Genomic DNA, 15,270 nt, shown 5'->3' on the forward strand with positions numbered 1-15,270 from the left:
ATTCTCTGCCGGTTGATGAGACACAAAACACGGTGGATTTGTTAGGCTTTGCTGCTTCCGACTATGAATACACATTCAGTTATGAAGTATAATCTTTTCTATCTTATATGTAATCCTTCATGTGCCTTAGAAGAGCATACTTGGAAAGTGTCAATATGTAGGGATATAAAACCATAAACATTATACCTGAAATTATCTTAAATCATGTGGCTTATTGAGAATTGGTGTGATATTAATTTTTAAAGTTATTAGACTTTTTGTTAGGCAGACAAAAAAATGGTAGTAAAATCCCATAGACTCGCATTGAAGGATTTGTTCTTTATTCTCCACTAAATGTATCTAGAAATCCAACGATTTCAATGTAGATAAATGCATTTTGTTTTACTGCAATGGATTTTTAAAACAATTTTCTGCAGTGTTGCTTCAAGATTGTTTTTTATAGATATTTGAACTGAAAATAGATTAAAATATTTTCAGATTAGGATTTTTTGCAGAGTTACACCATGGAACATTTTGTACAAAAATCGAATTAAAATAATTATGCATCACTCCCTGTCATTCATTCCCCTGAGGAATGTGATGTCAATAATCAGGCGATACACAGGGATGTTTATCCAGAATGCAGATGCTTTGATACCTGCTAAATCTCTGGTGAAATGTCATGTACCATTAGTGAATAAATCTCCTCCTTCAGTCAGCCGACAATTTTTATCCCATGTTTTTGTGTTTTCCGTGCCACTTAATCTGCAAAGTGAAATATCATCTTGCTGACTAAATAGTTTGTAGTAGCTAGTGAAGGTTAACAGAATGCTTCTGTACCTGTGTTTCTAGTTTATCGCCACTTTACCAGGCTCTCCGCTTTGCATTGGGAACCTTCTATATTATATTGACTAAGTCTGTTAGGATGAACTCGTTCGTGGCTGCCACTTTGTCTTAGAAACAGAAGGGATGGAAGGGTTTATGGTTTTACAGAAACTCATTTCAGCATAATTTAAACCATTCGGTGTGTTCTGCCAGCCTTGGAAATGTTTCAGATGATCAGTGCCAGGTTTGACTTCACTTTGGCTCTTGGAAATCAGACAATATGAGTGTTTTAAATCAAATCTGAGTGCTGCCATCGGGCTGATGCGAGAAATGAGGTGACGGAGAAATAGACAGCCATCTATTCTGTTATTAAGGTGCTATCAGTGAATCTGCGTTCAGTGCTGAGAATCGTTTTAATTTTCATAGTTCTACTACGGAGCCCTGATGGCCTCAGTGTGAAATAAAGTAAGATGTCTGGCTACATGGGAATAGCTGGCAAAGTGGCATACTGTGAAACTGAGTTTACAGCGTGGAAAATTTCCAATCTGTGGCATAATGACCTATCAAAATCATAATTGCAGCAATACAAAGCTCTTGACCTTAAACTCAGACATTTATCAGTTTCTATAGCAAGGGAGGAGTTAAGTCAGGATCTATATGCTGCCTCTAATTGAGCCTTCGCTAAGCCCACCTTAATATGTCACTGACCAATCCTATCGTAGCAACTGTTTACATTTTAAAGCAACTCTTTAAAATGTTACTGACCAAATCTAAAGCTTGTCTGAGTACATTAACCAAATGGGGCGGAGCTTAACAAAGGTTCAGTTGTGTACTTCTGGAATTGTATTATGTATTATGTCGTTTCCTGTCATATGAATGAATCAGATCAGACTGGGCATTGATTCTGTCCCCCAGAGAGCAGTTCAGGAGGTCTGGACCTTTCTGAAAGACTCCAGATGGACCTGGCAAACGCTGTGTCAACACTTTGCCCTCAACCTCTGCTTGCCATCGCACCAGAGCACCAGCCACTGAGACAATTAGTGACCTGGACAGAACAGACACAACAGAGTCAAACCGTTTCTGTCTGCCCAGCTGCTCAACAGCAGCTGTATTTAGAGTTTCCCCATCCTGGCCAATTCCACACCAGCCTCTCTGGTCTTAATTAGTGATGACGGGCAGTAAATGGTGTGTTGTTATGGCCATTAAACTTTTCACCCACTGTTAGCATCATTGGCTACGCCACCCATAAGCCACCGCTGCATCTGTCTCCACAGTTACAGAGGAACAGGGCTCTTCCTCCCAGACTGGACAGATTCTCGGAAACTTCTGCCAATAGCTCATCGCTTTCCAGCAGTGCCAGGACTTTTTCATGAACTCTGAGCTGCCTCATGATCTGTCTGAATCTAGACATGTAGCCATAGTCCCTTTAAGGCATGTCAGCACACTTGGCAGTGATTTTGATAATAGCTAAGTCCCTGAATCTATGTGAATGAGGAAAGACTGAAATAAAGTTATCATTGGCTGAATCATTTTTTCAGCATTATTAATCCAGTCCTCAGTGTCACATGATCCTTCAGAATGATTCCAAGATTTAGAAACATTTCTTATTATTGTGATGTTGAAAATGTCTGCTTCTTTATATTTTTTTGTGGAAACTGATACATTTTTTTTTTTTGCATGATTCTCTTTTTAAAGAACTCTGTTTAAAAGGACAGCATTTTTTTAAATAGAATATTTGGGTAATTTATAAATGTCTTTACTATCACTATTATCAATTTTATGCATCCTTGCTGGATAAAATTATTGATTAGTTTAAAAAAAAATTACTTAGCTAAATCACTAGCATTGAAGTTTGGGCTGATTCTTTCTCATTTACTGCAAAGAAACATTATTTGCGTGTGATTTCTGTGCTGTAATCATCTGATGCCCTGGTTTGCTCTCAGATGTGGAAAAATCATTAAAGCTGTATTTTGTCAGTCATTAATCCTGAATGAAAGCAAAGAAGTTCAGTGCATATCAATGTATATCCAAGTATATTGAATATGTGGTTTAGTATGTAAACAGAATCATTTACTGTGATATCCATCAGTAAGGCTAATTTTTGCTTGGTTTGTGGGGATTGGGTGTGGGCGACCAGGTCATACAGCAAGGTTATAGATCCAGTATTATGGAACCCTATTTGTCCTGTACCACGTAACACACGGCTATATATAACACACAGGACAGTCAAGCCCAGGTCGTATTTCAAAGCTGTCTTAGTGAACCTGAATAGTTATAGCATGTGGAATGTGCAATTAATCAAATCATTTAAACAATCACTATTGTGTATCAAATTTCCATACGGCATTATTCAAAGAACGTGTGACGAAGTGTGTACGTGCGCTCGCAAACGTGAGTGATTGTGTACTTTTGTGTATCAGTGACCTTCATTTCATCACCGGAGAGGGAAATGCGAGGGGGGTTTCAGGATAAATGGGATTGTTAGGGTTGAGTGACAGTTGAGTGTCGGTTGAATCTTTACCAATTATCAATCTAACGTCTCCACTGAAGTGTTACTGAACAAAATAGGAGTTGAATATTTAATGAATTTCTTTCCCTTTCCCCATCTATCTTTTTTTTCTATCTGCCCTCTCTCTGTTTAGTTTAGGAAGGCAATTAAACTCATATGACCTGTAACCTGAAGCTTTGACTGACCTTCATACCGCAGTAACATTTGTGAGATATTGTGTCCCGGTTTGGTGCTTAGCATTCGCTCTGTAAACAAGCTGCACTTTATTTCAAAGCTGCCAGCGCATTGTGTACGCCCGTGGCAGCGTGGATAAATGCTGTTTCGTGACGAGACTCGAAGTTGCAAACATGATTTTCATTATGCCACAGATGGTCACTTCAAATCAGCCCAAGTCGCTCCTTTTTTGTGAGTGCCAGCTCAAAAATCTCTTTCCATCCCACTGTTTTTCATCACAGCTGTTCGCAGATTTCATCACTTGCTTAAATTTAATAAAGCCCAAGTCAAATAATTTTCAAAGTACAGCTTTCATTCTTCATGAAACATGCTAATAAGTACTCATCCATAGTTTGATTTGGATACATTTACAGATTCTATTTGATTCTGGTTCATAAGCCCTTGATTCGATTCAGTAGGGTTTGGTTTGGTTTGGTTTGGTTGTGTTTTATCTGCTTTTGATTTTGACTTGACTTGACTTGATTTGATATTAATTTGATTCTGATTCCAGATTTGATTTGATTCTAATTCACAAACCCTTGATTCGATTCAGTATGATTTGATTTGATTCAATTATTATTATCATTAGTTTGGTTCGATTTCAGTTTCATTCTGTTTCATTTAGATATACTGTATTTCAAGTACAATGCTCATTTTGCTTATATATTAAAGAAATTCTCTTAGCTAATGTTGTAAATCATGCAGAAAAGCTTCTAACTTGATACATTACAAAAAATATTAAAATGCTATTATTATCAAAAACAATTAAAAGATATATAATATGCTATTACAGAATTAAACCGGCACAACTGAACTAAAAGTTTAAACTTTAAATTGCATCTCTTGTGTAAAATTGTAACGGGATTGTTAATTTTTTTTATAATATCATACTCTCTGTTATAAACTCCCATTTAAAAGCTCTGAATGGGTCTGTATAAAGTATGGGTTTATAGTTTTAAATGATTCAATAGAAGGACTGACTCAAATAAGTCTTTTGTTTTTATTCAGTCTATTATTTCCAGCCCTGCTGTTCATTACTGGCGCATGCAATGTTGGAAGTATAAGATTTGAAATCTATCTTTGCCCAAGGGGAAACTAAACTTGACTGAAATATTCATAAGTAACTTCACTGAAATATTTGAAGCTGTTGTTGTAATTGAATAAATAATTTCCCAAAATTGTAATACTTTATTTGATTATGATGTGTCACAGTTTTAAGATGGCGTGTAATGGTGCTGAATGCCACTGGTCTTTCCCTCTCTGATCCTCTCGGAGAGTCACGCATGTACAGTACAAACCATAATCTCCCTCTCTATGTTTTCTGGTTTAATCGAGGCGAAATCCATGTCAGCAAGTTCACAGTTAGAGGTATTTCATTGGTTCTTATCTCATTTTCTCTCAAATTCTCCTGCTCTGTTGATCATTTTTCACACTTTTACAAATAAAAGTTCTTTATTGGCATGAATGCTTCCATAAAGAACCTTTAACATCTATGGAATTGTTCCATTGCACAAAAGGTTCTTTATTGTGGAAAAAGGTTATATTCTTTAGATTAATAAAAATGTTATTCTTTATATTTAAGAGTGTGCCCATAATTCTTTGCACACATTTGCAGGGTTTTTTTTATTTATATTGAATGTGTAAAGCTGACATCCCACTTGCATTTCCAAACTGATAAACAGCTTGCACACCAAAAGCATTCAAGTCTTTTTATTACTCACTTTATGCATTCATATCACCCATTTAATGCACAAAGCTGTTTTAGTGCTTCAGAAGAATAGACACAGGGCAATAAGTTTTATTAAAACAGTGTGAAAATGGTTTCTGACAGATGGAGTGAATCTGACAAACGTAATTCTTTAATTATTGTACTAACCATTAACGTGTGTGTGTGTGTATGTGACTGGAGAGGCACCGTAAACCAGACATTTATCTCAGGAGGTTTGTGCCTGACTGTGACTGCTAGTTGTCCATATGCAGTTTAGAGTTACAAACCAATTCATTATAGACCTGGCCACAAAAAGGACCATTAATAATGTTTACAGTAATTAGTGGTGTTTGCTAAGGCTAGCATAACTATTATTACTGCTCATACTGTGGGTTAGCAATTCAAACTAACCCCTGAACCAATGAATTAAAAGGATAGATAATCCAAAAATTTAAATTCGGTTATCATTTTCTCACCCCAATGTCGTTTTTTTTTGGGGGGGGGGGGGGGGTTAACACAAATTTAGATATAAGAATGATGGGATCCAAACAACATTGGACCTAAATTGACATATATTGAAAGGACAAAAACACTGATACTTTTTAAAAAATATCTTTGTTCCAAAGAAGAAAGTCACAATACACATTGTTTCAAAGCAGCTTAACAGAAAATCATGATGTTGATCTTAATATTGTCATGCCGTATAGGCATGTATACAGTGTTCGAATTGTGTCAAAGCTCTTGGGGGGTCCCCCCCGCCCCTGCCCCCGCCCCCCAAAAAAACGTAATAATATACATATTTTCATTTATTTATTTCATATAACACTATAATTTCATTTACTTAACTTTTAGTGTTACAAAAAAATTGCCATATAAATGGCACGATAAATAAAATGTATCTGTTTATAAATTCAACAGTCAGTAAATTCCTTCAGAAAACAGCGTGTGGCGCACTTGAGCGTCTTTTCAGACGCAAATCTAATTTGAATTACTTTCTAATGGGAGCGGCAGCGCAATACTTTGATTAAAAAAATATATAGGCTATATTACCTAATAAATTATGTTTCTGTTATTTTAGTTTTAATGAAAAACCAGGGGACCCCCCGAGGTAATTTTTTTGGGCCTTATGGGGGGTCCCTTGATGCTTATGGGGGGTCCCGGACCCCCCCAGCCCCCCCTCAATTCGAACACTGCATGTATAGCAGTTGGATGATAAAATTAAAATTCGACAATGCAAGCAATCAAGAAAATCATACAGTTTTGTAAAAACATGAGGTTGAGTACATGATGACAGAATGAAATATTTTGGAAGAAAGTTCCCTTTAAAGTTATGTAGACACAATTGAAATCAGTGGTTACTTTCATTTTCCAAGTTAATCTCAGATTTATGATTACATGGAAAAAAAAAAACTCCATGTAAAAGTGCAGCAATCATACACTCCAGCACATGCTCATACTAATATTCCAGGGCGTGAGAGTGCAAATCTTGCTTATGTGTGTGTTGCTCTTTAGCATCAGTAATTTTCAGGCCTGTTCTACACTAAAACTTATGACATCATGTCCAGAGTTTAGTAATCACTCAGACAGTACGATGAGAGATTATCAAAAGGACACAGAAGAAGTCACAAATTATTTAAAGTGTAGTGTGTAATATAGCTGTTTGTGAATGCAAAAGGTCTGCAAATTGTTTTCCAAAAGATAGAACCGATTCTGAACTGCCTGAAACGAGGAGTCATCTTCAGTAATTCCAGTCTTGCTCAATTCGCCCTCAAACATTAGCTGCGTTTACATGGACATGTTTAAATTCATTCCGACTGATGAATCCGAACGTGATGTGTACATGAACGCTAAATAAAGTGATCATGTTGATGTGAACCTTTAAAATAGCATATTTAAATTGGATAAACTAGGCATATAATGGCATGATTTGAATTGTAGACATGTTTAAGGTCAGTCTTTTTAGAGTCTGTTGTTTCTTTTCTTCTAAAGTACTTCATTGTTCTCTCTTTGCTGTTTTTCTTTGTCTAATCTCGTTTCTGGCTCCATTAATTAGTTTATTATCTGGCTGGCTGGATGTGGCTGTGTTTTAGTCTTGTGAAGGTTGGTCTAACCCTCCTGCTTTTGCAACAGATGTCCTGTGACTGTGACTGTACACATTAGGAAACTGTAAGGCGGGTGCCAGTAAGTCTGGGCTACCCCGCGAGAAACCAAAAGGCTCTCCTGAGAATTAACATTTGAACTCTCTCTTGCATATGTAACAGCAATATCCGAGATGCATCACACAGTCTCATGTCTCATCATCTCCCCCTCTTCCCCTCATCACCTAAAACTCACTAAAAACAATGCAATGTTAAATGTGTACAATAAGTAATTATGCATGTTTGGTATCATTTGAAATGTCTCTGTGCAACTGGTACAAAGGTCTCATTCCCAAAGAAGCTACACAAAAGGTAATGAAGTTTTTAAGGCAAATGGCCCCCAGCTCTCAAAAGGTGTAAACTCTGAATGCAAATTCCCATTGTTAGCAAATTTTTCCATGTGAAAGAAGTTTCAGTCTTGGTCTTGGTATATAATGAATTGCAACAAGAGGCTCGGGGCGATTTGTAACTCAAATTAGCCCGTGATGTGGAGTGTATGCAGGCACTCCGCATCATGTATTTTATAATGTCATGTTCGCATCTTCTCTCTTTATTCCAGAGCATTTGATGTTTTGTATTTATTATCTTTGAACTGATTATGAAATTGGCATGATACATTTACCTGACATAATAAATTGTGACATTTGATTTGATTCCGACTGACTCTGAAATTATTTTCCCAAGTAGATTAAACAGATTCGTATGTTACCGCAAGTTTTGCGTCAGATTAGTGACGACTAATATTTAGCACTAATTCAAGTGTATGTGTTTTGCAAAGACAAGAAGTGAATTTCCGTTTAGGGCAGCAAAAGTGCTGCTTCACCAACCTAAATCTGGGTGTGTCTTACCTCTGTTTTAATTTAATGTTACTTTAGATAAGTGCACGTGGGAAACCACGCATGGCCAATCCAAAGCTATTATAAGACAAGTAAAGTTGGTTGACTTATATTTGTAGTAGTGGCCATACCTCTACTGAAGTAAACGTTACTTTAATTTCAAGTGTATGCAGTCACAGGGGCTATACCAAAGTATCTTTGATTGTGTAAGCGTGAATCCGACCGATCTCAGGTATATAGCAATTTCCTCTGTTTACTGACCAAAGCTGGTGAGATTGTGATCGTGAGACCCACGTTGTGCAAGGCGTGTGGAGCGACATAGCTTCCTAATATGAACGGGTAAAGTATAAGTAAAGAGTTAAATAGAACAATCAAATGTATTGCTAAACTATTATATAACTGACCAATAACCAATTGGCAATCTAACTTAAATTCGAGGTTGTGATAAAATGGAGTTAGATACAAAATGGAGTCAGATAAAAGCTTAAATGGAATTAAATTACTTTGCCACATGGAAAGACAGTAACACGCAGAGACCTTCACCCGTTCTGGCGGAAACCACCATTTGGACCGATCCAGACCGGCTTGCAAAACCCTAGTGCTAATGAGTAAAAATTGCATCATTAAATATCCTGGTTTGCACATGCACACATTAATTTGTGTGACTTTAAAACATTATTTTTAAATTTTTCAAAATGATGGAAACTCTTCGTCTTTTAAAATAGACATGCAAGATTACATCCATTCAGTTTTTTGGTCACTGGTTTACACATCTCTCAAAGTTCAGTTTGCGGTAGCTATTGGAGTCACTGACATCATTTCAATCCTGTATGTGCACATAAGTAATTCTGCCAGAATCCAATTAGAGAACCGTTAAAGGGGATTATAGCACACTTAGTCCTGCTCTCTCCCAACCTGATTAAAGGGTTTATAAAGCTTTTACAGTGTTGTGCTTCACAGACAGGTTTAAACCCGATGAGCTTGAGAAGATCAGCCCAACATCGTTTTTCTTGCTTCATCCGCCACTATGCTTTGGTTTTGGAAAGGCTTAACACACTGAACCTGTTGCTGACAAGTTCAGATCCATCTCTGGTCTGGTGAGCAAAGATTTATCACTACTGAGATTAGAGAAGTGCATGGGCATGTTTCTGAAACTAAGCCTTTTTTTGGGACCATTAACGGGATAGTTAAAATGTTGTCATCATACTCATCCTCAAGTTGTTTCAAACCTGTATGAGTTTCTTTGCTCTATTAAACACAAAATAAGATATTTTAAAGAATGTTGGGAACCAAACAGTTGACAGCAGCCATTGACTTGAGCTTTTTTTTTTTCTACTATGGGCGTCAATATACCGTTAACTGTTTGATTACCAACATTCTTTAAAATATCTTGATTTGTGTTTAATAGAACAAAGAAACTCATATAGGTTTGAAACAACTTGAGGGTGAGTAAATGATGACAAAATTTTCATTTTTGGGTGAACTATCTCAATTATTTTGATTTTCTCAGAGAAATGTAATTTTCTTCACCAAACTGCAGAAAATTATCATATATTGTTTCAGTTATAAAGTAAGTTTAAGTTAAAGTATTATCATGGTTGTATTGAATTTGCTGATTTTAATTTTAACAATACTTTTAATTCATTGTCTTATTTAAAAAAATTACACTAATTAATTTGTTTTGTTTTTTACAGAAATGTGAATTTGAGGGGTGCTTAGCTCATAATTTTTTTTTTAACTCAAATTACTGTCATTTTTTTCTTTATGGTTTCCATTTTTTTGTGTTTTTCTTTTGATTTTTGGTTAAAATATGACTTTAATATATATCTTTTTTTAATACACTTTGAGATTATGCAAGAAGCACAAATTTGAATCTGGCGTTTAACATTTCCTAATCCTATTCCCCTTTCTTCCCCTCAAAGTAGCCGGAAATAAATACATTGTGTTAGCTGTTGAAATTTGAGACCAAACAGGTTTAAAAGATTTAAAGGCTTATGAGTTGTTTATTTTCTCGGTTTGATCTTTGGAGGTTAAGGTGGAGTCACTGGAGAATATTATGTCAATGTTCTCAATCCTAGCGGTTTCTGGTGCCTTTGGCACAGTTGAGTATTTGTCCCTGTGGGCCACTAGTTGTGAGTCGGAATTAAAGAACTAATGGGAAATTGGGGTGCTGACCCGTCTTCCTTTCTAAAACCACATCCGGTTCTAGATTTAGGCACTGATTGTTTATTACCTGATTACCAGCATATCCTTGTGGTCCAGTCCCCCACTATGCGGAAGGAAGGCATTTGGGCCCCCCTGTGGAAGCCACATATGTTTCAATGCTACATGTGCCAGTTGACTGACGCATCGCAAATCACCACAGCAACCTCAGCGGTGCCGGAACTCGAGAGAGTCACGTGATTTTCAGCATCATAGAGTTTGAGCTCACCAGCTCCGTCAAGGTCACAGTAAACAGTCCACTCAGCACTAACACGTTCATTCAGTCCCCTGTGAAAAAAACTCACATCAACATGCATTACCATATAACCCCATTACTCTACATCAACAACATAACATCATGCAGCCATGCTGTTCTGTGCAAGACAACTTTACAGTCACACTCTCAAAAAAAACAAAAAAAAACGAATGCACAGCATTGTAGCTGATACTTAAATTCTCAGAGATTTTGGAGAAATGTTGGTTTAGATTTTTTTATTTATTTTTTCATATGACAACAAAGCACAACAATTTGTGTGTGTGTGTGTGTGTATATATATATATATATATATATATATATATATATATATATATATATATATATATATATTAAATAATTAAATACTAGTAAATATGTTTTATTCTATTTAAATTTCATCCTTCATTTTATCAAATCTTCTCTATTTACATTTTTTTCATTTTTCCTCCAATATAATTTTTTCAATGTTAAATTAGGCTTACTTTGTTCAGTATTGCTGTTTGCAACATGATAACATCAAACTCTTTTTTAATTAATTGTGAATCAAAGTAAGGAATTCGTAATTGCTTAGATATGAGTGTCTATTTCAAGAAGGAAACGTCTGCCAGTTCAATGATACATAAAACTCAAGCAAGACATGGACATGGACTTGATTAAATCTTGTGTCCTCAGACATTCAGCAGCTTTTGTGTATTTTCTAGAAGTCAGTGAAGTGGGATAATGGCTCATATCTTCAATGACTGACCTTAAAACAGACCGTCCACTGACCTTTTGTGGAGAGAAAGATGGAGATCTCTCAGCGTGGGGGAGGGAAGGATGAGGGGATGTGTTGGTTTTTGGCAAAGCGGGCAATGTGAGTTAATTCATTTGTGTGTGTGTGTGTGTGTGTGTGTGTGTGTGTGTAATGCATTAAAAGAGAAAGGAAAAGGTGGGAGACAAGATTAAAGGAAGGATTAAAAGTGACCTTGCCGTGTCATAGAGGTGAAAAAAGGCAGACAAGGAAGTCCACACTTCGTCACGTCTCTCCAGAGGTCTGCATTTTAATAGCGTTTCCCTGTTCATGCTGTATCAGATACTCCATTGAACAATCTGGTTGTGACACCCTTGACATCTGGAGCCTTTGTACAGACTTCAGCACTTACAAGACAAGGTTATTCCCATCCAAGTCTGTAAATATACAAGAAGAAAAAACGATAAACTTAAACTATTTAACAAATATACACTAAACTATTTATATTTTTATACATACTGTATGCTTTTATCAGATTTTAATATATTATTTATATTGTATATTTGAATATATATGTGTCTAAATAATACATTAAAAGTATATTTATTTATTATTTACTAATTTACACTCAGAGAGAGAGAGAGAGACACACACAAACACAAAAAGTTATCTTAGGAGGCAAAATCATTAATGTTGCCTACCTTTTTTGAATGCTGGAAATTGCTGTCTATGGGAAGCTCATACGTTTTTGTAATAAAACTATAGAGTTGTGCATAGAAGTCTTTCTTTAAGAGATTGCAGTCTTTTAACCCCTTAGGCTGGAGTTTATCAGAAGTCAAACATTCATGATGAGTCATCGGCACACATGCTCATTAAAAGCCGCTAATGAACAGGAAGCCTAGTGTGTGATATCACTGCTGGTCTGTTCGTACAACAGAATTTGTTAGTCTGTCAGACAAAATATGACAGTGAATGAGTATTGAATTGAATTATATTTGCATACAGATTTCGCCTTCGGCCAAACACACATACTCTGTGCAAATGCAAATATGCAAATGCATTCACGAATGCTTGGCCAACGCATTGCATGCGCACAGTTCTGTTGTACATAACAATGTACTTAATATACACTCACCGGCCACTTTATTAGGTACACCTTGCTAGTACCGGGTTGGACCCACTTTTGCTTTCAGAACTGTCATAAATCTTTGTGGCATAGATTCAACAAGGTGCTGGAAACATTCCTCAGGCCATTTGAGTATAGTGAACTTATTGTCACAACTAGTTTGAGATGGTTGTGTGTGAAAATCCCAATAGATCAGGAGTTTCTAATCAGACCAGCCCATCTGGCACCAACAACCATGCCACGTTCAAAGTCACTTTTTTCTCTGCCACATTTTGGAAAACAACGACCCACGTTTTCAAGCTTGCCTTGCTAGAAATCTTTATTCATATATTTGCACAGTTTTGGGCCCACAATGTTCATTACTCCAAAATAGATTGTAAAATTTGAATTTAAATGAAATGGCCTCAAATCTCATGAGATAGAGCTCCTGTTCTCCGTTTTTTAGAAAATACTTTGTATAGACAAACAACAAGCATAACTGTTTTAAGTACGGACATTTGCATATATTACATTTACATTTAAATATAATACAATCAAAATATGCTGCATGCAGGTTTAGTTGTGTATTAGTACAATTGATGTTAGCCGCCATACTATTATAGTAATCTCAAATTATGCCTCAAAACGCTGTTTTAAGAACAAAAACACACAATCAATAAAAGCAGTTCCCTGTTGACACCTCTGTGTTAGATGGACATTAAAAGTCAATTTCCCTGTAGTATTCAGCTCGAGGAAATTGCAACATGTTGATGCGTTTCAGCTTTAGCGTATCCCGTTCACAGACATTGCAGAGCTCAGAAATCAGGGCTAAAACACATTTACGTTCCTCAATTCCTTTAGCCCATAATTCTGATGCAGTCCTTGAAACATGCTTCCTAAATCTGATCCCGTAGTCTAATGGTTTAATCATAATCATCTAATCTGGCTCTTTCTCTGTATTAGAAAGGTCATACATTGTGCAGTCGTGGTCGAGCGGACGTGCGCGCTTAAAGAATTTTTGCTCTTATCATTTCTGCTCCAGACAGATTCTAGGAAGTACTAATCCTCTAATGGGATGGCATTGAATTGGTGCATCGATTCCGTGTTTGTCTGAAGCAGGGGATTCCTTGGGGAACCAGGGGAATGTGTTTCTGCTCTGCCTCGTCTGTTTTGATAACATTGTTCAAACATCGTGTCCTCGACCCTGTTTCCGACGTCACGCTTTTCAGTTGAACAAGAGCACTTCATACAAATAACACAGCTGCCAACCACTTGAAGAGAGAAGACAGGAGACCATTGAGAGGAAAGTCACAAGTTGCCATTTTTTGGTAGAAATGGACATAACTTAAACTGACCGATGTAAATATTTGTAAAAAAAATTATTATTCCATTTTTATTATCAGTATCAGGACTGTCACAGAACTGTTATTTTTTATCAATTTTTTTAATGATAATTTGTTAGCAAAACCTTCTTTTTTTCTCACTTTAATAAACACTCCTTCAAAGTACTAATCAATATTAAAATAAAAAAGTAGAGAAATAAATTAAGTGCTTTTAATTTTTCAGATATCAACTGGTTGAGTCAGTATTCGTTACTACCAGTATGGAATAAACACTTTTTTTTTAAACTTGTTTTTAACATGATTTTTGGACGTTGCATGGTACTACCATGTTATTACCATGTAATTACCATGTTACCATTGTACTACAATGTTGGCTTTTTGGTTTTACAATGTTTAGTCGGGACATTTAGATGTTTGTATTTTGTAAATACAATAGGAAATGAATTTCAGTGTATTATCGTATACAATCAGATTGTCATAGTACCTTGTTTTTATATATATATATATATATATATATATATATATATATATATATATATATATATATATATATATATATATATATATATATATACTATAGTACTGAAAACTTTGCATATTGATATCACATACTATTTACATGGAACTCTGAGGAATACAATGGAATTTTCATGGTACCATGTCCAAAAATATGAGCAGTACCCTGTCAAAAGTTAATCAGCAGATTCCGATAGCAGAATCCCGCTGCTGCGCTAGAAAAGCACATGATTAAACAGAACTATGAATTTAAGTGCACAGTGGATTAACTGCATGATTTCACCCTGCTTCATCACCGCACGCTGCTCTGGCTCGCGTGGTCCAGTCATTTGGGATGGAAATTGGGTCAAATTGTTTCCTGTGTTCTCCATTCATGCAAACACCCAGACCCATACAGAAAAATGTCTCTCTGCTGCTCACACCTGGGACATCACTGTTGGCCTTTTGATGCGGCCCTTTGTCCACATGACTGGAGATCACTTCAGAGATGCTTTATGTGGCTCACAAACAAAACAGTGACGCATGTGACTGAATTACAGCCAGCGCACTTCATGCTGCTCATTTTTTGACCAGTGGGAATCCAGAGAAAAAATGCTGCTTAAAAAGTTTCAAATATGTTTGCCTAAATAACTTTCATTTAGCAAGGGGACTTTAAACTAAGACAAAGCAGGTGTTTCACAGTATATCTTTATTATAATATACTTTTCAGTTTGTTTAGATAACAGCTGAACACTTTTAGCTTATGAGACTGTCAGCAATAAAGAGCTATTTTATCATCTTTAGCAATAAAGATGATGGATGAATCTGTTCTTTTTTGTCTAAAACGCATTCGATAGATATGTTCACAGTTTGGGCTTAAACTGACTTTTAAAGACTCTTACTGAACTTACCTCAAACTGCAAAAAACTGA

At 36.1% G+C, this 15,270-nt stretch overlaps 1 protein-coding gene across 7 annotated transcripts in view; it reads left to right on the forward strand.

Annotated features, from left to right (window-relative positions):
• The window catches only part of pde1ca (phosphodiesterase 1C, calmodulin-dependent a), a 70,228-nt gene that overhangs the window by 28,813 nt on the left and 26,145 nt on the right, over positions 1–15,270 (forward strand). The window lies entirely within an intron of this gene.

The sequence above is a fragment of the Scardinius erythrophthalmus genome (genome assembly GCF_964197995.2).
Source record: "Scardinius erythrophthalmus genome assembly, chromosome: 22".
NCBI lineage: Eukaryota > Metazoa > Chordata > Actinopteri > Cypriniformes > Leuciscidae > Scardinius > Scardinius erythrophthalmus.